We start from the raw sequence: 24,009 nt of genomic DNA on the forward strand, positions 1-24,009 counted from the left end.
CAGGCTGATGCCATGTGACGTTTTAGAGGAGAACTTAACCACGACAGGGGACGAAATGTGTGCATTTGGGAGGAAAAATCAAAGCATGCAACACTCACCAGGAACTACTACCCAGACTGAGGAGATAGGAAGGAGACTGCAGCTCCCCTTTGTCCCTAGCAAATCTGTGTACAGCTTCCTCCACCCTCCTAGAGCCAGGTGGAGCAGCTAAATTTTTAAGCTGATGCTTAAAGAGCCTTTTGGGGCAGCAGGCTGAAAGGAAAAGCAGCACCAGGGCTCCTTCAAGGGAAGTATTCTGGAAACCCCGAAGGAGGATATGGGTTTTATGATGGGAAAAATACAGGGATGCCTGCAGTCCTGCTGAGCAAAGGATGGCCTCCAAACTCACACAGAGCACATGCGGCTTCGGCACAGCACACCGAGATAAGTGCACGCACACTTTCCCAGTTGTGGAGAAAACCAAAGCATAGTTAGGGGGATAGCATGCAGAGACGTGTTTTAAGTACTTTTTGGTATGGTTTACTATGCTAGCAGAACACTTAGAAAAGCCTTCAAAATGACAATCAAGATTTAGGTTAAAAAAAGCAAGTAACTATTCAATAACAATTTATTCACCACCTGTTGTTTGCTGTTGAATTACAGCTTTTACAGTATTTTTCTGAAGTATGATGTTTACTGCCTCCACCTTGCCTCTCCAAGACCTTTTTTTCTTTCTTTCTTTCTTTTTCTTTAAATAGAAAGGAATTTGAATCATGACTTACATGTAACTTTTCTAGGTTCTGTGCTGGCTAAAATGTTCTCACGATGCAGGGAACAGGATCAATGGAGAAATTAAGAGGCTGCAGCAATCCATTAAGAAGTGGCCCTCCAAAGCTTTGTGGAGCAATGTTCTGGCAACTCAGTCAATAGCAACCTAAAATAAAATAAAGGCAGGCATTAAAAAATCCAAGCATTGAATCTTCACAAAACCCCTCTTATTCCCCACCTCCTCCTTTAATTCTAAAACCAGTTTAGGGGCCTTTTTTTAAAACACAGAAGGTCTTCGTGTTAAACATGACAATTACACTATTCCCATTTCATACCTCCTATCTCTTTCAAGCCGCAGACACCTTACAACAAAGACTGCTTTTCTTGCATTCATATAGCACCTAGACATACGAGGCCCCTGAGAAGAATACGTCACAGATAAACCAACACTTCTGTGATTATTCTACCAGACCATACCACAGGTACGTGCACACGCACTGAGAAATCCTTCACCGTGAGGCTGGGGAGGCACTGGCACAGGCTGCCCAGAGCAGCTGTGGCTGCCCCATCCCTGGGAGTGCTCAGGGCCAGGCTGGACGGGGTTTGGGCAACCTGGCCTGGTGGAAGGTGTCCCTGCGTGTGCCAAGGGGTTGGACCAGATGAGCTTTAAAGCTCAACCTAAACCATTCTGTGGTTCTATGAAACTGCACATCGCACCACAGACGTGTTCCAACAAAACTAGCAAAACAATCTAACGGACTTTAAATAACAATTAATACTGGGTTTTGCCAAAGCTTCACTTTGATTTTATCAAGGAATTTAAGTTAGAAACATCAAATTTATTCCCCTGTTTCTGCTTTATTCTGGGGAGCTTCAGAGAAGAAACACCATCAGCCTAGTTGGGTATCCCCGGGTCAGTGCAAGGTGCGTCCTCTGCGAAGCAAAGCTGCCTGTCGCACTAGTCTGTGGCCAGAGGAAAGCGGAGAGGGAGCAAAATGTTTGTGTGCCCACGGCAAATCCGCTGTGTGCAGGGGCCTGGGGCGCAGCCTGCGGAGGGGGGTACGCTGGGACAGGGAAGGGGGCCGCGAGAGGGGGTGAACCTGCCAGCGCCTGAGTCCCGGCATCCCCATACAGCCCAGATCCCCCCCAGCGCACAGTCCCAGCTGACTCCAGAAAGGCTTCCCCCGTCTGTCAAGGAAGCGGTCACGCTCTGAAGTGGTTGGGGAGGAGGGTGGGAAGGAAATACTTGTGGAAGGAGAAGTAATTTGTTTTTAGTTACAGGGGTTTTCAAGCCGCCAGTGCCCAACACTTTACTGTTTTCCTGGAAAAATACATTTGAACGCTTAACTACTATTTACTGGGATAAAACTGGCAATTGGGAGTGGAAAGGAAAATGATTTTCTTTTGAACAGAAGGGGACAGCAGCAGTACAAGCAGTGGCATGTACCTGTCTTCCCAGGATCACTGTAAGGGCTGCATCTGCAGAATCACCAAAAGTTGAAGTTAGATGAAGAGGGAGGTGAAGGAAAGAGTATAAAACCCAGAAGTTTAGATTATTTTTCTTAAAACTACTATTAATTTCTGAAACTTGCAAAAAACTTACTCTTCAGTAAAATCTTCTAGTTTCTCAAGAAATGTCTACTGCCTCCATTAGAAAGTAAAAAAAAAAACCACCAAAAACACAAATCAGTGCAAATGAAAGAGGTTTGGTTGTCGGTTTTTTGTAAGTATGCGGTCCCTGGTAAAAAAAGTTTAATACTTTCAGAGCACTGATGCTGCAGCACTTTATTCCAAGCCTTGTAGAGAACATGACAACAAGTAGTTTCTTCTGGATGGAATCCTCCTAGATGATTTACCAACAGATGCTCAAAATACTGCTACCTTTAAAGATTACCTACATGGGTACTTCAAAAGAATCATGAGGCTATGCTAGGAACACAACGCTTGTGTCTCTTCAATTTATATAATTTTCTCCAACTCGGCATAACATTCATTGACAGACTGTAAGAGGACCAAATATTTATGGTCACAAATACGCATTATCTAAATTGCCTATGAAAGGAAAAAAATAATCTCCAAATCTGTTCAGTCATAAATCACTGGTAGAACAAAAATAACTGCTGTTTACTCAATGGTCAAAGAAATAAGAGGAGGGAAGGCTCTGTGTTTTCAAGGACAGGTTAGGTTTTTGAGCTCAAATTGCACTTGCCACTGTGTATCAGAAGGAAAGGAGAATAAACAGAAGTGGGGAACAGGGGAACAAGAAAAAAAGGGGGGCTGGAGGAAGACTTTCAGTGCTGTGCTTTTCTGAGACAGTGTGATTGATGTTCACTGCTGTAGAAAGCGTAAGGCTGCATCCCAAACATTTCATTCCCTTCTGCAAACGTCTCACTCTCTATCTCGACCCATGTTCCCCAGATATTCTTGCCCTACACAGGACGATCCAGCCAGCATCAGGTTTTACACATGATCTAAAACACGAAAGCAGGAATCTCTCTGCCCGGGGGTCAGCTTAGGGTAGAATGAAACCTAACCCCCGCCTACGCTCAACATGAGGGCTTCTTCATGCTTTCCATTTGATAAAAAGAATTTGCCTTCTGAAACAGGCAAATTATTAAAAGCAAAACTGTTGCTACAGCTGTAAATTTACAAGGAATACATGAAAAAACTGAGCTAATATGAAATGAAGAGCCAATGGTGCATCTACTGAAGAGGAGTTTCAGCATTTTAACATGCTGACTGGCCAGGTTTATGGCATGGAAAGTGCTTGATCCTAGGCAGGGGAAGACGCACTCTCTGCTGCAAGGTTTGCTCATACCAAGGTCTCAGCTCTCAGCACAGACCTGCATATGTAGGCAATCAGTTACAGGATCATGAGAGGCCACAAAATCATTGTTCTATGTCAACACGAAGATCTAGCTCCTGCCATCATGGGGGGTGCAAGGAAACCTTATCATTATTTTAAAAAGAAGCATCTGCCTTCACAGCTGCAGAGAAAGCTAGAAAAAGAACAATACTTCAGATGGGACACGCTAAGGGTTTTTGTTTTGTTTTTTAACTTACGTTAACTACCTCTTGCATTTTTTGAACCAGGTTACCTTTTTCCCCCTCTTTCTGAGGGCTTCCAGTACTGCTTGGCAGCTCAAATCAGCACTGAAGAATGCAAAGGAAGACACACCAGACACCGCAACTGGCAGAAGAAAGCATGAAACTAAAAAAGTATTTACTTCAAGAAAACACTTTCCAGCTTGGATTTCTGTTATACAGAGGGTGCATTTCAAAGAGAGGTTTTATTGTTAATGTAAAATAACATGAGCTTCGATGCTTAAGAGGAGGAAAACTGGTAAGTTCTTCAGTTTGCAATGAACAAACCAAGAAAGATGATTTGAGAAAAGCACGATGAATGTACTTGGATATTACTCCATCTGGCATGAAAGTTCTTTCAGGCACAGAAACTCATGTTATCATGCTCAAGAAAACCAGAGAAGCTGGGCAGCCAGTGAGGGAGGTGAGTAACAAATATACAGTGGGGTTTGTAAACACACAGATGTCCACAATCGGTGCATAAAATTAGCACTAAGTAAAATGAACCTACACGATGAGTTGGTGAGCTGCTCACAGATGTGAACAGGAGAAAAAAAATATTTAAGGAAGGCTGCACACCGGTGAGTAGGGAGAAGTGAGCACAGAAGTGCAAACAGAGCCGCTGTTTTCTGAAGTGACACCTTAGTGGAGTGCAATGCTTCTTACACAGATGTGCACACAACTTAGTCCCAGTGAAGTCAAGGATCCCAGCCTGTTACATGCAATACCATCACAGATTAGCAACGGTGTTTTCTTTACGTTTTGTGTCTTTCTAAGTGAAGCTGAACAATATTTCTTTCTGGTTGAAACAGCTTCATTGGAACATTTGTAGCTTGCAACTGCTTGAAGGATCGCCTGAGGCTGAGAAGGCATTTGCAGTGCTCCTAACATCTAGTGCAGGATCTCTCCCTGAAATCCATAAATTAAACCCATGATGATATTAATACCTATGTCAGAAAAGATGCATGGCCTGCTTCACTATCAGTGCATTTAATTTCCCCCTAGTAACTTGCTCGGTTCTTCCAAAGGGAAGGAACATGCTAATCCATCACTCCTGCTTGTGCTCACATGCAACGTTTGGCCAGGGGCAGCCAAAACCAAGAGTCCGAAGGGCACAGCAGCTTCTTCCCTGGTGCCCAGAGGTGGGATGCGGAAGACCACCACAACTGAGGAGGTGTGGACCAGAAGTAGGGGGGTTATGTGCCCAGAACTGTGAGGACTGGCTCTGCCGTGTGTCCCTATCTGGGTGAGCTGTGTCAAGTCTGTGGACACAGACAGTTGTTCAGGTAATGGTAAAACCACACGAGGAATCAGTCTGGCTAGAAACCACAACTGAAGTCATCAGGAGAAGCAGCAGGGAAGCAGTGGCTGGGGATGCACTCCAGGGTCTGCAAACTGGATTTTCCCCACCAACTGGGCTTAAATGGAAAACCCTCAGAGGAGGTGGGGGATGTGCATGGGGGGAATTTTCCACCCCCTCTTGTCCTCTGGTTGCAGTTAACTCTGTGACATATCAACCGGGCTGGGCTAGGAGAAGCAGGAGACTGTAGTTCAAGAGCATCACCGCAGGAACTTGTAAATCTTTTTATGTAAAATCTGAATGACTTCATCATTGGAATACACTCAAAATAAAATCACTGTTGAAAATATTTTATCTCGGTGGCATGACTCGTGAAAGAATGGCCATGTGTAAAAGGGAAGTTAATATATGGTGTGAGAAGGACCCCTACACAGCATTATCGAATGACACCAGACGAGTATTTATGCCCCATGCAGTAAAACCAATATACAGCAAAAGTCACAGCCTAACACTTTGTGTCAGATCTGATGAAAATTCAGATATCTGGCTTATTTCTCCTTAAGGACTGGAGATTTTGGTTAATGCACACACAAACAGGAGAAAGTAAGATGGTTCAGTGACGAGAATGAAATTGCTGTCCCTGAGCCTGGCATTTTGGAAGACCCTACCATACTAGCCAGCGCTGGGTCTCTCAGGTAAGGATGCTTCCCAAGGGACCATGAAATGATGCAGCTCACTGGGTTTATGCTCGGGGACTCCTGCTCCAACACACATGAACCACAAGAATGCACGCCTGCCCTGCCAAAAGGATGCTCCCACATTGTGTGATTATCAGAGTCAGGCTTTTACTGCCAATTTATTTTAGAAAACGGAAATCGAGAAAACAGCTAACATACAGAATGAAAGAACGGGCCACAGTCAACTACAAAAACTCCCCATAAGGTTCAGCATGTGGGAAACAGATAAGTAAATGCTGCAAAAGATGAACAATATTTAAGTATTAACACAAATGTTTGTTTTGGGAAGGTTTATCTGGCATCTCTACCGGTTTTCTCCCAAGCTCTAATACAAAAATAACTATATCTAACTGCAACTGGGAGAGATGGCAGCAGCTCAACATTGCTCCCTTTTCTTCTCTGTAGTCAGAAGAAACCCTACTGTCTCACAACATCAGACAAACTAGATTTCAGGTGATTTCAGATCAGGGTGAAGTCAGCATTGCATCTGCCAGTTCAGAAAGTTCGGTCAGTGGTCTCATTTCATTCAGCCTGTGAAATGAGGACATACACACACAACACAAGGGCAGGAGAAACACATCCTTCCTCTGAGCTCTACAGCTGGTCCCCTGTGTTCTAGCGTGAAGGAATCATTCTTTACCTCATACAAATGCTGAATGCAACAGTTGCGCATCACACTACGAAGAGAGGGACCATGCTGATGGAGGTACGTGTCTACCACGAGCCTGCACAAGCTGTGGTGGGGCTGAGAGTGGGCCAGTGCTGTGTCTCACGTGAAAGAGCTGCCCCTCAGCTTCTCTGTCTTCACCCTCACACCAAGCAGGGGAAAGTTGAAAGACCTGAAAATGTTCTGTGGGTTATCTTCACTGGTCATAACAAACAGAAAAAGAGAAAGGCAAAATCGTGATGGGAAAGAGCCTCAAAAATACGTTCCCTGTTGGGTGAACTCAAGTCTGTTTAACAAGAAAAGCCAGAGAGACCATGCACAGTAATGATGAGAAAAAGGAAATGGTACTTCATTTTAGCCAGAGTCATAAATCTTACCAGCAAGCCTCTAACGGCAAAACAGCGAGCAGGGGAATTTTTATACACAGATAATTAGTTGCAAGCTGATACCGGGTTTACTGTGCTGTGCACTCGGTGTGTGCAGCGCCTTCTCAACCTGCAAAGCACTGCATGAAGGTCTGGCTGCCTCATTGCTGCTGGCTTCAGTGGGAGGTGTGTGGACAAAACTCTCACAAACTTTTATAAAAAAAAAAAAGGTGAAGTGGACAGGGATATTCCTGTTTCAGAGAAATCTTTCTGAGGCAAACCCAGGAAGATTTTTTCAATGGGGAAAATGCACCATGCTTATAGCACACCCCCTGCTGCAGGAGAGATGGACCAACAGAATGCCTTGTCCCACCATTAGCACCCTTGTCTTCTGGGGCACTGACACCACTCACAGACCCTGCAGCACAGGCAGTTCAGCAGTCGGAAAAGGCTGACCTACTGAAGCAGAGAAAGAAAATGCGGTCAAGGAAATTCATCAGCCAGAAGCAGCTGCAGCGCTGCCTTGCAAGGACTAAAGTCAACTGGGCATTCCCACCACCTGTGCTGGGAACAAGGAGCCCATCCACCAGTGCTTGTTCCTCGACATCTTGCTCCGTTTCAGAGCGCAGCCAGGGACTTCCACTAGTGACAGACGCATGCAAAGACTCCACTGCATCTAACAGTCAGACCGCACTTCCAGTCAAAGAAAAGCCGCTTTTCGGTTTCTAGATGAGAGCGTATCCAGGGGGCACGTGCCAGCAGCATGCCGAGCGTGCTTGGTGCTGGCACGTGTCCCCAGCACTTCTGATGCTACCGTAGAAGGGAACAATTTAGTCTAGAGGAGGAGGTCTGGAAGCTTTCATCCCCAAAAGTCATCCGAGTTACAGAATGGCTTGGAGAGGACAGCAGCTTGCTGCTCTAAGACTGGCTGAGAGACACCTCGTTGAGCAAGGAGAGCCCACCCCGTTTGCACCAGGAGCTCCGAGGCTACGGCTCCCACAGGCTACTCTGGTGCTCCTAACTACTTTCTGCTCATCTTCTATTCTCTTTTTCATCGCCAACTTGCTGCGAAAGGGCAGACACACTGCATTGTTCGATCACACTCCTCTGCCAGTCCAAAAGAGCTGGACAAGGCTATGGGGCAGACCAGCTCCACCATGCCTGCAAGCTTCATCTGCACAGGGTTAAGCAGCAGCTCTCTTGTCCAAGGCTCAGTTCTCTTATTACCGCATGTTAAACTGAAAGACCAATCTGCGTTTACTGCACTGAACTACCATTATGGGATTTTTTTCTAATCATCCAGCATAATAGTATACAGTTGTCACAGAAATCTTTGAACACATCACTGGCTCTCTTTGAACTATTAACCAGGTAAGGAACCTTAGCCAAAAGACATGAAAGGATGGGTCCAAATTTCAAACTCTCAGCTGAGCAAAGAACTTCATTCAAAGAACTGTATGAAATGGAGGGGGTATGTGTGGGGGGTGTGTCTGAGGGGTGAGGTCCACAACACAAATGAAGGGTTTATTTACTACTGATATAAACAGGTGAAACACCCTGCGCCACTCCGTTTAAGAATCAATGCACGCCAGCCTCAGAACGGTGCTGACAAGTATTACTGCCACGCCGATCTGTGTGAATGCCAATATTAATGTTTTTTTCCAGACCGGAATTGAAGGAGAACCTACCAACAAATCGAACTTTACACTGAGCAAATCTCCTTGTGATATTGAAGAGCTCCAAGACCGCAGCTCCTTCACCCAAACTGCTTCTGTTCAGCGTGTTTCTTTGGATAGCATAACGTTTTTTAAAAAAATTCAAGACAGCTCTTTGCATTTGCTTTTACTTCTAGCACAATACTTACTATTCCAATCAGAACGTTCTGTAATCTTGTCCAAATGTTTTATTACTAATCGCTGTACCCCGCACCCCACCTTAATAATTATCCTTGGGAGAGGTAAACATTGCAACACGAGTTACTTTAGCTAAAGCCATGAATATGCATTATTTATTTATTTAGGTAAACAGTAATTAAGAAAAATCACCCAGACTGTCTTCTCTTTGAAATGAGCACTACTTCACCAGCCTTGCCATGGGAATTGCAAGTCCCTTAAACACACGCATTCTTTGTCCTTCTCCACTGTGATTTACATTTGTGGGCCTCAGATCACACCACAGCTTCCAGCAAAGCAGTCCCTATGCTGTCCAAGGCCATGCAACGAGTCCAAAGCATTCAGACACTCTCAAGGATGAGCAGCAGGTACTCAGATACCAGCAGATAGTATACAGTATACAGCAGATACAGCATAATAGTATACAGTTGTCACAGAAATCTTTGAACACATCACTGGCTCTCTTTGATGCAGCATGAGGACCAGAATGCTGCTATCTACCACCTGATTTGCTCATTTCTAAGTTTTTTTGCAGCAAGACCAAGTCTACTAAGATCAAAACGCTCATGTCCCCCGTCTGCTCTCTCTCCATGGACAGAGGGCTACGTCCTTACAAACTGAGGGGCTGGCACCACCATGGCCTCTCCATGCTAAGCTGGGGAGCAGCCAGCTGCAAACCAATGAGTGCCTGGTGCCGGAGCAGTCAGGTAGCCCCATGTGCCATATATATATATATATATATATATATATTTTTATATTATAACCTATGCATCGGGTAATAAGCACCTGAGTGACTCCACTCAATTTCCCTGGATTTCTTCCTCAGTATTACACAACCTCAAATACTGCAACATCCCACCCTGCCTAATACTTGCACTAACCTCTACCACACACCATGGCAGAATCAGGCAGCACCACAGGCAATGAAGCCATGTACAGGGAACTCAACTTTTTTTTAAACTAAAAAATTAAGACACGTCAGACAGTCCTGATGTGGTTCATCATCCAGCCTAAGGACTGCACCAGTACTACAAGAGAGGACTCAAAATGCCTCCCAAAGAAAAAGGGATTTTCACAGATCTCAAATTGTTAAGTAAATAGATAAAAATGCGGTCTGGGCTTTGTTTCAGTTTTCAGAGCTAATTTCCGGCCACCGTTCAGAGAAATGCTTTGCATTTCCATTTCTGACTCACCCGTTTCAACAAGTGCGCTCGCTGGAATTACTAAGCATGGGATCCGATCAAAACATTTCGCTTTCTGAATAAAAGTGCTTCTCAACTTTATTGATGCGAACTTATCTATCAATTGAACATGGTGACTGACAACACCGGTGGTGTGCGGGTGTGGTCCGGGCGCACGATGCGATGGGCTAGCGGACCCCTCTCCCACCGGGCATCCCACTGAGGTATGGGGATGCCTCCCAAATTCTGCTCACAGCATGCTGACGCCGGTCTCTCACGTCCCGATCACAAAATGATACACGCTCCCAGAGAGACGCTTAAGTGTCGCATATGAATGAAAACCATTCCTGAAAAGAAGCTGTTATGAAACCGAAAATCGGAGACCGCCGCAGCACTGTGCCTAAGTTGAGTCATCAGTTCCCTTTACAGCCTAATAATTGACACTGCCTTGATCAGAATGACTGATCTGATTGCTGCTTTGTGTTTGTGTGGGATTTTTTTGTTTTTTAGGGTTTTTTGTGTGTATTTTTTTAATTAAAAAACCCAACACATTTCTTATGTAAACAAGCCACCTGCCATCTCGCAGGAGTATTTGTATTTGCCAGATCATGGGAAACATCTGTCAAAAACAGATTTTGCTCTCCTCAGTCAACTCGGCACAGGCTGAAGTACAAAGAAACTAAAACCAGGTCTTGTTATGGAAAAAATACGCTGCCAACTCTCAGTGAAAGCACTGATTTCACTGCATTTTCCTGGGATTAAATGTAGCAAAGATTATTAGAAGAGTTCCCTCCTTCCCCTATGGGATTTCTCCCCCAGAGGAAATCTTGGGAATTTAAGAGTGGTTTTTCTCCCCTCTTCCTGCATTTCTACAAAATGAGGTTCCTTCTAGGAAGAGACAGATAGGAGAAGAATTAAGGTTCAGTGAAACTTCAAAGCACGCTGATTTCTTGCCTTGTGATACCAGTACTCGGATAATGGAGTGAATCCCCTCCTGATTCTTTCAACAAACAAACAAATACTCCCACGCGTCTGCATCCCTCAGGTCACACCTCCCCAAAATGATTCATTAAGTATTTTCACATCTTCTAAACAGGGAAAGATCAAGTGAAGCTGCAACTGCCTCTAGTGGTGTTTTCTGAAGAAAAGGTGACGCAAAACAGGGTGGTTGCTACTAGCAGGATAAGGGTGATGCTAGACAGCCGCACTGTGGTGCTTCTGCCAGGGAAGCTGCCCTGGAATAGCAAAATCGTTGGGGGGGGGGGGGGGGGGAGGGGGCGGGAAGAGAAAAGGAAAGAAAAAAGGAAAGCAAAGGGACAAACAGGTATGAGACTTTAACAAAACGAGGATTAGGCTACTCCATTAGCGTGAAAATGGAGAGGAGATGACTGGGGCAGGAGCACCAGCCTCAACAGGTACCACCCTGGTGTCAGGGCTGGAACTGAGCAGAGCCCTGTTAAATGGAGCAATAATTTACAGATTAAGGGGACAATATTCGGAACATTTAATATCGACATTTAACAGTGGATACATGGTCTTACTAGAAGTATGTCCCTGGATGGGTGAGAAATTTATGGCCATGTCTATATTAGCCTTTGCCTGTAGAGTGAAACCACCAGTACTGTGCAGTTGACGCGATGCCCAATTTTTGTGTATTGCCTGGCAGTAACTCCAGCCTGGCGCTGCAGACTGAGCACACACCAGCAGCTGGAGTGCATCAACAGCGCTGCAGGAGGCACAACTGTCAGCTTTTATCAGTAACTCATGGATTACACAACATGCTAGTAATTCTTAAAAACAAGGCATGGAGGTAGGAGGAGAACCTCGATATACTTTGGAGAAGACGGAGGAAGACCCATTTAAATACTAAGTACGGCCACTAACACAATGGTAGATTTTAAAACAAGGAGACAGACAAAATCCAAAGCTGTGGAGAAGAAATGATGAAACAAATGGCATAAAAAAGGAAAAGAAAATTATTTACTGGCTGAAGTTAACATCAGATTTTATTTCTCTAACTGCAGCGGATAGTTGGACATGAAACTAATACTTAGAGGTATCTGCAAAATATTGTACGCTGTCTCCTTTGAATAGGGCAGAGGTGGATTTAAATGAAAGTCTTGCATTTCAATGACAAAAATATCTTCATGCAAGCAATTTACACAGCTCTTCTGAAACAAGAAACAACTGCAGAGCTACGCTTACAAAACAAACCTATGACAATACTAAACAAGATGTCATCTCAACTGTGACTTAGAAATAACGTCCAGAAGCATACTCTGTTCAGCACAGAATCCAGTGAGTATCATCAAACTTGCAACATTTTGGGGGAATTTTGAATTTTTCTGAACAACACTTAGACCTACTTCAGCTATTTTAGACAGAAACATACAGCCACACTCCCAAAACATGAGGAGAAACACTATTTTGGTCAGATTTCAGAAGAGAGTGCACTCAGCACTGGTTTTATCTGCCTGACCTAGGATAATGCATGCTTTTGACTGTGACTTTTCTGAACGCTTTAAAGTTTTATTATTCCAAGGTACAAGGGCAGCAATATAAAGACAAGAGGAAGCAGAGAAAAACTGAATGGGAATTAAAAGCACTTTGCACTCTCAAGCCAGCAAGTGAAAGAATCGTTATCTGGCTTCATGACAGCATTGCCAACACTAACAAACCATTTGCCGTCTGGCGCTGCACACCAGCAGGTCGTGTACAAATGTATATTACTGTTTTGATGCAAGCTAAGCGGGCAAAATTCGAAGTGCCACTTGTATTTGCTTTTTAGTTAATTTTGCACGAACTCTTGGATGCCACGATGTAAAAAATAAAGGCATGGGAAACAAAGCGAAACAGGGTTCATCACCTCATAAAGAAAGTTAACTGAAACAGCAAAGATTGTATTTTGAATGTCTATCTAGTTCTCCCATACAGCTCAACACAAACAGAAAACTTAGGCACTACATGAATTTCTTCTTCAGTTTCATGCCAGCTGAAAGCAGAAGTTTAATATCACTATTGCCACCATCCCAGCTAATTATCAACTAAAGCAGTAGCAAGAACCAGCATGTGTTAGGCCAGAGTCAAAGCAAACTCCGTAACTAGAACAAAGAATTATTTTCTTAGCAAGCCCCCTTCTCTGCTTTTAAACTGTGGCTATGCCAGCTTCAGGGACGTCCAGCACGATCCACGCTCAGCCCTCGTTCCTGTAAGAACAATGCTCTCTGCACCCAGTAATTAGAGCTTAACTTTGCCAAGTGAAAGGGTCTCTCTTTCCAATTCTCATGGCTTTTGGAGGTTTGCTTGGGGTTTTTTTTGTCTTTAACTCATACCACAAAACCTGCCTACTCTTTCTTGATTATCTTGTTTTATTACTCTCTGTAGTCCTGGCTTTTGTTTAAAATGATGTAAAAAATAGGCAGTTGCACAGAGAATGATTGGTACAGCACATGCCGTACCAAGCAATGTTAGATATTTTAGTGCTTATGAAGTCAGTGTACCAGAACCAGATGAATCTGTTGGTTTGGTCTGAAAGTGTATTTTTCCTGTCCTGCTTGCAACAGGAGAATTAATACTCAGAAGAAATAATGCAGAAAATAAGCATGGTGGTAGGTAAGCACTTCTAATGACATAAGCTCATGTTTGGATCAAGGACTGAGGTTTGGGACATACCTCTATGAAGAAAGAATAACTAAGTTTGTGGCTCAGAGTGTGACAAGGACACTTGCCACACTGTCTGTTCAGCCACCATCCCAAATTACTCATTACCTGTGCTATTGTCCTCGTCCCACTGAAAAAGCCTGTACTTCTCCCTGAAGCTCTGCAAGCAAAAAATTCAGTCTAACGCTTTCCCATTTGTTCAGTGGCTGATGAAAAACTCATTAATGAATGAATACTGGGCAAAAAACATTCTCCACAAATACAGCGCACAGTTATAACAGCCAATGCATGATGGCCAGCAAACTTTTCTATGTAGAAATTGGCTTAACACAGCTTCCTACTTGGTAAATACTGAGAGGAAATTCTGCATAAATATTTGTTTCCCCGTATTTATTTCTATACTGGGTGAGGCAAGACAAAAGGATGTTTAGGCACTGAACTGTTTTCAGGTTTTGTTCTCTGCACGATTTGGCCTGCAACGTTATAGGGCTTTTAATCTCATATACCTTGTGGATCCTATTATCATCACCATCATAATGAAACCAGACACAGCTGACTTCCTGCTCCCCCAGCCTGACACCGGCAGGGCACGCTGAAATGGCAGAGTCGCTCATGTAAAACCGACTGAAGAAGGCTACCCATGGTTTCAGCCGCTCGGCTTCACCTCCCCACGCCACACGGTGCCACCTCAGGCTGCTCCTGCCAACACGCAGGTCAAGCAGCAGCACAGCCCAAGCCATAAGGATCAGAAGCCAGCCAAGTCGGCTCGCCCGCGGGAAAGGCAGGAAACAGTCCCCGTGTGTTTCTACAATTCCTGTTGCTCTCAGCGCAATTAGACTTTATTGAACCGTAATCCTAGATAAGTATATTGAATCTTACAGCTGAAGTCAATTACATTGCGTTAAATAGCCTTCCTGATTTGCAGGAGGAAAATCACTTCTTTGGTATAAAACTAAATTAGCTCAATAACTCGTTACTTATACTTGGGCACACAGTTGAAACAGCAACGGACAACTAAACGGTTGCCGTATTTTCAGGCACCAGTCCTTTAGAGCTGTAAGCAGACTGAATTCCCAGGTTTACCAGTGGGGAAAAGGGACAAATACTGCAGTCGGAGAGGGGACATCCAGTGTCAGCAGCACCACGTCTCAAACCATCCATGTTTCTCATGGCAGGGGACTCTGAGCTAACCAGCCTCAGAAGGGACGAGACATGGCTTCTCCTATAATTAAAAGTCTCCATACTAAGGGGTTTGGCTGAGCTGCAGCAGTCAACGCGGAGCTGCACTAAATCTCTCCAAATGAGAAGCGGGCTCTCCATTCGTCTAAAATGGCAGTAACTCAACCAAAATGGTGCTGCTCCAGAGGCCGCCAAAGCTTACGGAGGGCTCTAAATCACAGCCCCTCCAGCGCATCGCATCCCCTCAGTGCCTGGCACTACTCGCACCTGCCTTTTCATGCACTCTCCATGGATGTCCCCCCCGGCCACAGCCAGGGGCAGGGCTGGTGGACCTCTGGCCTGACCCTCATTCAGCACTCGGGCTCAGAATTTAGGCTGCTGTGTGCTGCCATTAACCAGGGTCAAAATGAGAAACCAGAACCAGACCAAACCAAACCATGTCATGAATAAGAGGAAGGAAAACAGGTTGCAGTGAAATGGTGGGGAAAAATAAACAGGAAAGTAACTTGATGAGAGTTACTGAAGAAAAGCCAGCCTGCCCAAGACAAAGGCTGGCTGCCAGTGGGAGTAAGGAACAAGCAGAGGAAGGAGGACCTGGGAGGAAAGAGCACATCTCGTGTCACTTCTGTATCCTACCAGACGTAAGTCATGATGGAGAAGATACACCTCACGGAAGGGCCAGGACAGAGAGTATCAGTGGCAGAAAGTGGTCCAGGCAAGCATGGATCTCAGGGTATGGCTGGGGAAGTGTCTCTGTAGCCATGGGAGGAGCACTGAAATATGTCAGGGATGGGAAGACTACGCAGGTCCCAAAGAGGAGGATCTCTAATTAACCCTAGCAGCTCAGAGAAAATGGAGGGTCAGGTCAAAGGAAGGCTTGTGAAATGTGAAAACAAGACCCCAAAAAAGGGACGGCAGTAAGAAGGTGGGAGGAGGGGGAACAGCAAGAGCTGTTGTAGCAAAATCAGTCAGCAGGCTCTGGTCTGAATATGAACCTGTCTGTACTTTCAGGATCTCATCAGCGGCTGGAGAAGAGCATTACTAACATTTGGAGAAGAAAAAGAGTATATGGGGTTCCACGCCCCCTTACCAGAGAAAAATAATTCCTGTAAGGGGTGAGAAAAGTTTAACTACCAACCCTCAGGAGTTGGTAGTTAGAACACATCAAAAGGCATATGAGTTGTCACTTCTGATTCCTTATTCAGAACCAGCATCAGCACTAGGTGAGACTCATGTAATAAGCTCTTAAATGAGTATTTGCCTATCAGGGGCTGAGTGAAGGGGCAGAGGGGATGAAGACCAACAGTGGGGACGGGCTATCTGGACACTCTCAGCAGGTGCAGCAACAAACCCTGGGCCAGCGCAAACCTTGCTGGGAGGCCGGGAAGGTGATGGCCTGCTCCCTCATAGCACCTTCCTTAGCTGCTAGGGCCACCTTTGGCAACCCTCTGACCAGGCTCAAGCATTCTTTGGTTTCTTTCTTACACACAACTGTATTTAAATGTCAACAGATCTCCACATAACTCAGGAGATGACAGAAGCTGCATTTCTGATGCTGTTGGGTTTGTGTGGGTCACACATGTTGAGCAGACAGGAATGACTCAAAGCCATAAGTAGACAGACAAGAGCAGAAAGGCAAGAGAGAGGGAATACTCCAAATACTTGCTACTGCACCGTGGTAGCCAAACTCCGTGAGAAATAGGCCTGAAAGACTTAGAAAAAAAAAAAAAACAACAAAAAACGAACCAACCCTTTCTAGATCTGGAATTCATTTTCTCTACTCTTGCACACTGAGATGCAACCAGCATGGGTGATCAACCCATGCAAGGAAGCACATCCTTTTCATTCTCATCCACATGGTGGCTCTCCCCGGTGCAACATCCACATCTTTCAGCAGCATCAGTAGGCTTCACCCTCATGATGGATGGGAGAAGGATGATCTCCACTGCACAAATGAGGAAGTTGGTCATGGGGTAGATGAAGGAGGTTGCCCGAGAACGCAGAGGAAACCTGTGACCAAGGCGGGGAACGGAACTCAGACCACGAGTTCCAGTTGGGTGCCCAGTCCAAGCTGGGTAGCTGAGAGATCACCTCTTCTACTAGGGCTTTGAAATTTTAAGTTCAGTGGGTTTTTTAATGAATACGTTTATTTTTTTTTTCCTTTGTCTAGCCACTACGTTTCATTTCACTCACACTTCTGCTTTGTGGAAGCATTTTATTCTGCTTCTCTTTTTTTTTTTTTTTTTTTTTTTTTTTTTTTTTTTTTTTTTTTGTTTTGGCTTAAAAAAACAACATAACTGAACATTAGACAGAATTTAACTTTCACTATTTGGTGCTCTCCCCTACCAACACCAGGCTCTCTCTACCTCAGTGTTAAGTGCCCTTCGGGCACGCTGCGCTCACAACTATAGCTTCATCAAAACACATCAGTGATATTTAGAAGGAGATGTCTTATTCACAGCTTCAAAGAATTGCAGCAACTGCTTGTGCAAACAGCCGTGTTGTGAGGCAGCAGAGCAGATCTGGTGAGAAAACCAGAGAAAGGAGAAGCACAAAAAAGGTAAGTTCCAAAGTAAATGCTCTGATGCTCCTATGCATCACGCCAAAATGAGCAACTGGCTGAAGAACAGCTACCAGTAAGCCACCACATCAGACTGCCTAGAATGCTTTACTGGCTTGGCTAATGAATCACTGGGCAGATATCAGCAATGTGCTCACAGTTAGGATAGTCTTCATGGTGTGTGAGAACAGTGTCTCTTCCATTATCATCATGATCTGTGGTTTAATTGGTATTTGAAAAGTCTTAAGATCTTAAGAAAGTGTGAAAGGCACAGTGAAAGGCACATAATACATATTTCTAAGACAAAATTCTTGTGGTATTATACTATTTGCAAGGAGGTGCAACAAGTCAAACCGTTCTTTTGTGAAATAATTAACACTGGCTGAATCCCTTACAGAAAGTCTCAAGATCTTGAGAGGGAAAAAATAGCTAATTTCCACCTGTGTAATAACTAACACAGTGAGAAAGAAGAAGACTTCAGACTTTTGTGAGAAAATGTTGCAAAACCACAAACTTTCAAAAGTGCCCAATATGTTATTTTCAGCTTATGTGGATGTAACCCAAACTATCCACGGCTAACCAAGGTGCATCAGAAGATTGTCGTCATTCCACTTCCACCACAGGCTTTCAGTAACTTGTGCCCACTCTGCATCCAAGGCTGTCAAGTCCCACAAAATAACGTAAGACTTTTAGGCTTAAAGCAGCTGAGCAGCTGCAAAAATAACCCCCTAAAAATATTGAAGAATTGGTCCCACTCAGCAGCTGAAAAAATCAGTGTTTGATATTACTTAACAGTTGGGGAAAAACTATTTGTGAATCATAATTAACATTTATTTAACTATTTAAAAGCATGCATCTGCTGTTTGAGGCTTCAAGGAGAGCCAATATGTGGCCTTCTGGCACCATTAAACAGACTAATACTGTTAAATTGGAAGGACATGAGGCAGAAAGCCATGCTGGAATAGTGAATCCTTCGAGGAACTGGTGTAAGTGAGATTGTCTCAGTAGTGTGCACCCCGCGACACCAGGTCTGAACTCGCTGTACCAAATGAGTAGCAGCTACCTCAGGGTAATTAAATGAATGCACAACTCCAGCTCCTGGTGCCACAGCAATTCAAACACCATGACACAAACTGGATTAAAATCCAGCACGAACAGCAACAGACGAAAAAGTTCCCTTCAAACAGCTGCAGAGCTGCTCACGGGCAACTCTACGGCAGTGCCAGCCCAGGGCCAGGTGGCAGCGGGGTGTCCTGATGGCAAACGCTGCGGTGACCTGCGAGAAAGGACCAGAAGCGCTCATCGTTCCTGGAGGAGCCAGGCTCGCCTCCCACGCTGAAGGTGTGGCCAGCGGGACCAGGGCAGTGACTGTCCCCCTGTACTGGGCACTGGTGAGGCCGCCCCTCGAACCCTGGGTTCAGGTTTGGGCCCCTCACTGCCAGACAGACGCTGAGGTGCTGGAGCGTGTCCAGAGCAGGGCAGCGGAGCTGGGGAAGGGGCTGGAGCACAAGTCTGATGAGCAGCAGCTGAGGGAACTGGGGCTGTTTAGCCTGGAGGGAAGGAGGCTGAGGGGAGACCTTATCGCTCTCTACAGCTGCATGAAAGGAGGCTGTAGGCAGGTGGGGTCGGTCTCTTCTCCCAGGTAACAAGTGACAGGACAAGAGGAAATGGCCTCAAATTGTGTGTGGGACGTTTAGATTGGATATCAGGAAAAACTTCCTCACTGGAAATTGTCAAGCATTGGAACAGGCTGCCCAGGGAAGTGGCTGAGTCACCATCCATGGAGGCATTTAAAAGATGTGTAGATGTGGCACTTAGGGACATGGTTTATCGGTGGACTTGGCAGTGCTGGGTTAATGGTTGGACTTGATGATCTTAAAGGTCCTTTCCAACCTAAATGATTCTATGATTCCATGAAAGCAACAGCAGGTTGGTCAGGACATTAAGTTCCAGAAGCAGACAGATCATTTACAGGCAAGACGCTGAAAGCAAACGTTTTGCCACTTTCTAAATTTCTAATTAGGAAACATTCTTAGAACTTAATCTTTTCTAAATCCTAATTTCCCCCAGGCAATTCCCTCGGCTGCTCTCTGCCCATTTGCCACAGCTAAGGTGTCCCATCGCTGACAGCAACTGGGTCCTTTTTTCACCTCATTCCCACCCACCCACGCAGAATTGGGCTGAGCACCTCACGGGTCCGGTAGGCACAGAGCAACGATGAAGTGGCAGTCAGGGCATCTGGCAGGTAACTGCTGGCAGAGCTGAGCCAAAGATTTTCACCTGGAGAGTGACCCAGATGTGTCAGTTGACCACACAGAACAAAGATCCACAAACAAGAAACCTATTCGGACAGACTGACTCAGCTGCTTTACAGCTGTTGTGTTTGAAGGACTTGGTGATGGGATTAGCATAGATGTATTTTTAAAACTAGTTTATGCACAGCAGATGAACCTGTTAGGGAATATTTTGCAAGGTGCTGAGGAGTGTGAGCAGCCTGTACAATATGCTTAACTAAGTGATTTAAGTCCTAAGTCACTAACTCTTCCACCCTTGCTCTCTGAAGCAACGGTGTTATCAGAGGCTATTTCAGGGGAAATGCACTTAAGTCATAAATACTTCTCGTATCATACTTCACATAACCTGCATCAGCAGCAGCAGAAAAATGAAGGCAATATAAAAAGAAATAAAAGTTATAAAATTTCAGGTCACAAACATCCCCAAATGGATTGTGCTTTCAGAAAGGAACTGTATAAATAGCATGATGAGGGTTCCCCGGTGTACATCTTCGAGTTTTCTAGGATGATGCTGTTCATTTCAAGCGCAAACATGTCCTCAATGCAATCGGCTTGTAACGTGAAATGGGGTCTTTTTCATCAACGCTAACTCATCATGGAGACAGATGCAGCCGACCAAATTCACTGCCGCCCACAGCCTACTGAGGTTCCCTAGCCATACCCACAGCATGTTTGAAGAGGCAAACCAATGCTCTCTTCGGATCAGTTAGGGCAGCTATTCATGGACCATTTCAAATTGAGTTAGGCAGATGACAGTTTTTAAAAGTTTCCGCAAAGCAGTTGCCCTGGCAGGGCTATACCAGCATAGCTAAAACGCACTCCAAACACATGTATGCCACAGAGCGAATGACAAAACAGATCAATACGTATTCTGCCGATTTCTTTGTAGGTTTGTATGAAGTTGCCTGTTCTCAGAAGCGTTCAGGGACTGTGCTGAGAAGCTTTAGAGCAAGTCAGCAAAGTGCCTTTACAGGGCTTTAGCTCTTTACTTTAGACATGGGAGTGCCCATGTTCCCACATGCATTGCTACTGCTACTGTCTTCTAGATGTTAAAACTATGAGATTATAAGGAACAAACAAAACATCCAAAAAAATGCCCCAAAACTGAAGAAACCATTTGATATTGCTTTTGCAAAAATACTTACAACACAGTCCTGGAAGCAATTTCCAAGCAAGCCAACTGCTGCTCTAGACAGTTCACTGGATGGTGTGGCTCAGCTCTTTCATACAAGCAGCACCTACAGTTATATCTAGAAAAGGAAATAAAACCAAAATTCTCTGTGAGCAAATACACAAATAAAGTCATCTTTCTTTTTAAAGCCATAACCAGGTTAAAATTAGCTCTAGTAGGACTCAATAAATTTCTCATGCCAGGTTTCATGTGTGCTGCCCACTTACAGGAATAAGCTCCAAGATGCAGTCAAAGCCCACCTAAGGTGCTGAAGCTGAGAGCAACTGTGCTTGAGAAAAAAGCCCCAAGCCGAGCGTATCACATCAGCGAACAAATGCACACATCTGTTTTTCTCATCTAGTTCTACTTTACAACATTTGCAGGAAACACAAGATGAAACACCGGCGTTAGCGCCAAAAAATATAGGTGATTTCAGCAAGGCCAGGAATTCCAGGCACCAACTTCTCTTTCTCTCTCTTGAGTGGGTGTTCACTTGTAAGTTGTAGACATGTTAGCAATTCAACGAGTGAGAGCATTAATGTTCAACTTAACAGTCATTGTTAGGTTGGGAGGTTATTACTGCTTGTTCTGCTGAAGTGACAGGTTAAAATAGGTTTGTATCTGAAAAGTTGTTTGCTACCATATATATTCCCTGGCTTTTCGTATCAAATAATTTTCTCCCATCATGTCAACTCCTATTGTATGAACCACCACTGCCAGCTCCACTACAGCAGCTGGGATAGGAAAGGAGAAACAGCAAGGGGACAGGCGAGGAAGAGAAAGCACTCAGCCCCCATCATTTCCCTTTGGGCTGCCATCTGATTTTTTTCCCCAGGTATTTTATGTTGTTGAAGTGAGACTTCTCAACAAAGGAGCATGCTTGCATCTGCGGGACACAAGCAAGCAAAGGCAAAATGCATGAGTACAGAGAGGGCTCTACTTCATCTAGCCACTAGACTGAGAAACCCATTAGCTATCAGGCACTACTTGGTACATGGGATGGAGAGTTGTGATTTCTCAACTTTGCAGGTGATATTATTAATGGAAAAACCAAATTTTCAAGGTTGAGCTGACCGGTATGGAGGACAAAAAAAAATACCACCACATGTCGGATTTTTGCAGACTCAGATCCATTTTGTACTAGTAAATGAGATTTTATCCTTCCCTCCTTTGCTTTTTTTTTTTTTTCCCCCTTCTTTCAGGGTAGCTCACAAGCTGCTGACAACTCACACTGTACTAAGAGCTGTTCACACCGCACAAAGTGTTTACCACTCACAACTGATGCTAAAAATTAATTTACAGCACCGCTACAGCAAGCTTTGACAAATTGTCATGTGTTGACACAGTCATAAGTTGTTGGTTAAAAAAAGTAACACTTCCCTCTTCTGCCACCTCATGTTTGAGACCAAGGATGGGCACATTATGTAAAGTTTGAGGGTTTGTAAGCTTCACAAATGTTTGGGCTTCACAAAACAAGCTTGGTTGTGAAAGTTTTTTCTTTTACAGTTAGGCATGTGTTTATTGCCAAAAAAGAGTCTAGTAAGAAGAAAAAAAAATCATTTCCCATCTACCAAGATCTGTGTGTTGTGCAAAACTAGGAGAACAGGCTGTAAAACAAATAACGTTGCATGACACTTGTTCTAGGTAAGATCAGACCAGTGACAAATACCCTGTATCAACTACTCAGAGCTGCAGACAACATCCTCCTACAGTGGAAAGGAAGGGGGGGGGGAAATAGCTGCAAGTAAGAGTTTTAATTGTTCTCAGCTGTCACACAATGTTATCTTAAGTGAACGCATGTATTTCTCTATTCTTCTGTATAGTTCCTTATGGAAAAAAAACAGGCAGTGGCATTCACCAGACAAGGTCCAAACTGATTTCGGTGTACTCAAGATAGTAAACATTAGTCAGCACTCCTGTGTGCCCAGAAGTGGCAGCTCTTAAATTTTAACTCCTCCTCTTCTTCCTCAGGGCAGGACAAACAGACTGTCTAGTTTACACCCTGGAATCAGTAACGGTCACAAAGGTGGTGTCAGCTGAAATGAGCAGTTTTGGTGGTGATGCTAACTTAAAACGTTAGCCCCATTCTAGCCTAAATCAAGGTAAAGAAATAAGGCCAATCATGGAGAGAACCAAACCACCAAGAGACAACCAAGGTATCCATTTGGTCGAGGTGTCAACAGCTTCAAGGTATCTTTGTTTTTCTTGTCTTCTGACATTTAAGTTCCTCTGCACTTCTGCAGAGACACCCGTGCAAGCTAAGGACTGCCATCCAGCAGCCAAACCAAGCGGTCAGTTGGTTTTACCTCCAACATTGTTGATGGTCAGGACAGCAAGACTGCCAACGCAGCAGAGAAAGGCATAAATGACCCCAGGCATAAATCGAAATGCTAGCAATAGTCTGGAGCAGCAAAGCACAGTACTCTCAGCAAAACAAGCACTCTCAGCACCTGCCACATGGGCTTCACGAGGAGCAGTCAAAAGCCACCACTTTATGTTGTGCGCCAGTGACCTGGACTCTCAGTGCCCCAATACCTCTCCCTAAGCTCCACCACCTCTCTGTGTACACACGGTGCAAGAATGCAGAGGAAATTCATTCAGGAAATTAACTTGGCAACACAAGGAATTTATTCTGGTTTTTTCCCCTCTAACACTTGCACAAAGAAGAGATGTTTCGAGTGGTTCCCAAGTCCTGAAGAGAAGCAACGCTGTACCTCTGCAGAACTGATCCACCTGCCCCATGCCTGCATCGGTGCAAGTGTGATCCATGTAATTTCTCCACAAAACTCAAAACACATAACATCAACCAAAAAGAGCTCCTGCAAAACACTAAGGGGGATGAAATTTCACACGGACTCTTCACTTGCTCACACCTCAGACACCTTGTACAGAATTCCTTCATCATCTGAGCTGTTACTCTGACAAATGACGTATCTTACTCTTTTGATAGATCTAATGGAAGAAAAGGACATTTACGTCATTACAGTCAGGCTGGACATTATCTTGTGCTGCTGACTGGCATGACATCATCCATGCTTAGCTTAGATTGCTGTACCTTTAGAAAAGCACTCAAGTGGCAACTCCTACCTCTCTGCTCCAAAGTTACAAAAATTCATAAATATTTTGAGTGCATCACATGAAATGCATTGTTTCACTGGATTTAGTCCAAGAG

The 24,009-nt window shown here is 44.5% G+C and overlaps 1 protein-coding gene across 6 annotated transcripts in view; it reads right to left on the reverse strand.

The window, feature by feature from the left end:
- BACH2 (BTB domain and CNC homolog 2) overlaps positions 1-24,009 on the reverse strand; it is a 196,814-nt gene that overhangs the window by 89,004 nt on the left and 83,801 nt on the right. For 5 of the 6 annotated variants that reach the window (XM_055809680.1, XM_055809683.1, XM_055809681.1 and 2 more), the window contains 2 exons: positions 20,812-20,916; positions 762-913 (listed from right to left, as the gene is read on the reverse strand). The gene's annotated coding sequence lies outside the window, so the exon portion shown is untranslated. Of the gene's footprint in view, positions 1-761; positions 914-19,560; positions 19,659-20,811; positions 20,917-24,009 lie in introns of those variants that run through there. The other variant, XM_027785944.2, reaches the window with a different exon arrangement.

Source organism: Falco peregrinus, chromosome 7, assembly GCF_023634155.1.
Source record: "Falco peregrinus isolate bFalPer1 chromosome 7, bFalPer1.pri, whole genome shotgun sequence".
Taxonomy (NCBI): domain Eukaryota; kingdom Metazoa; phylum Chordata; class Aves; order Falconiformes; family Falconidae; genus Falco; species Falco peregrinus.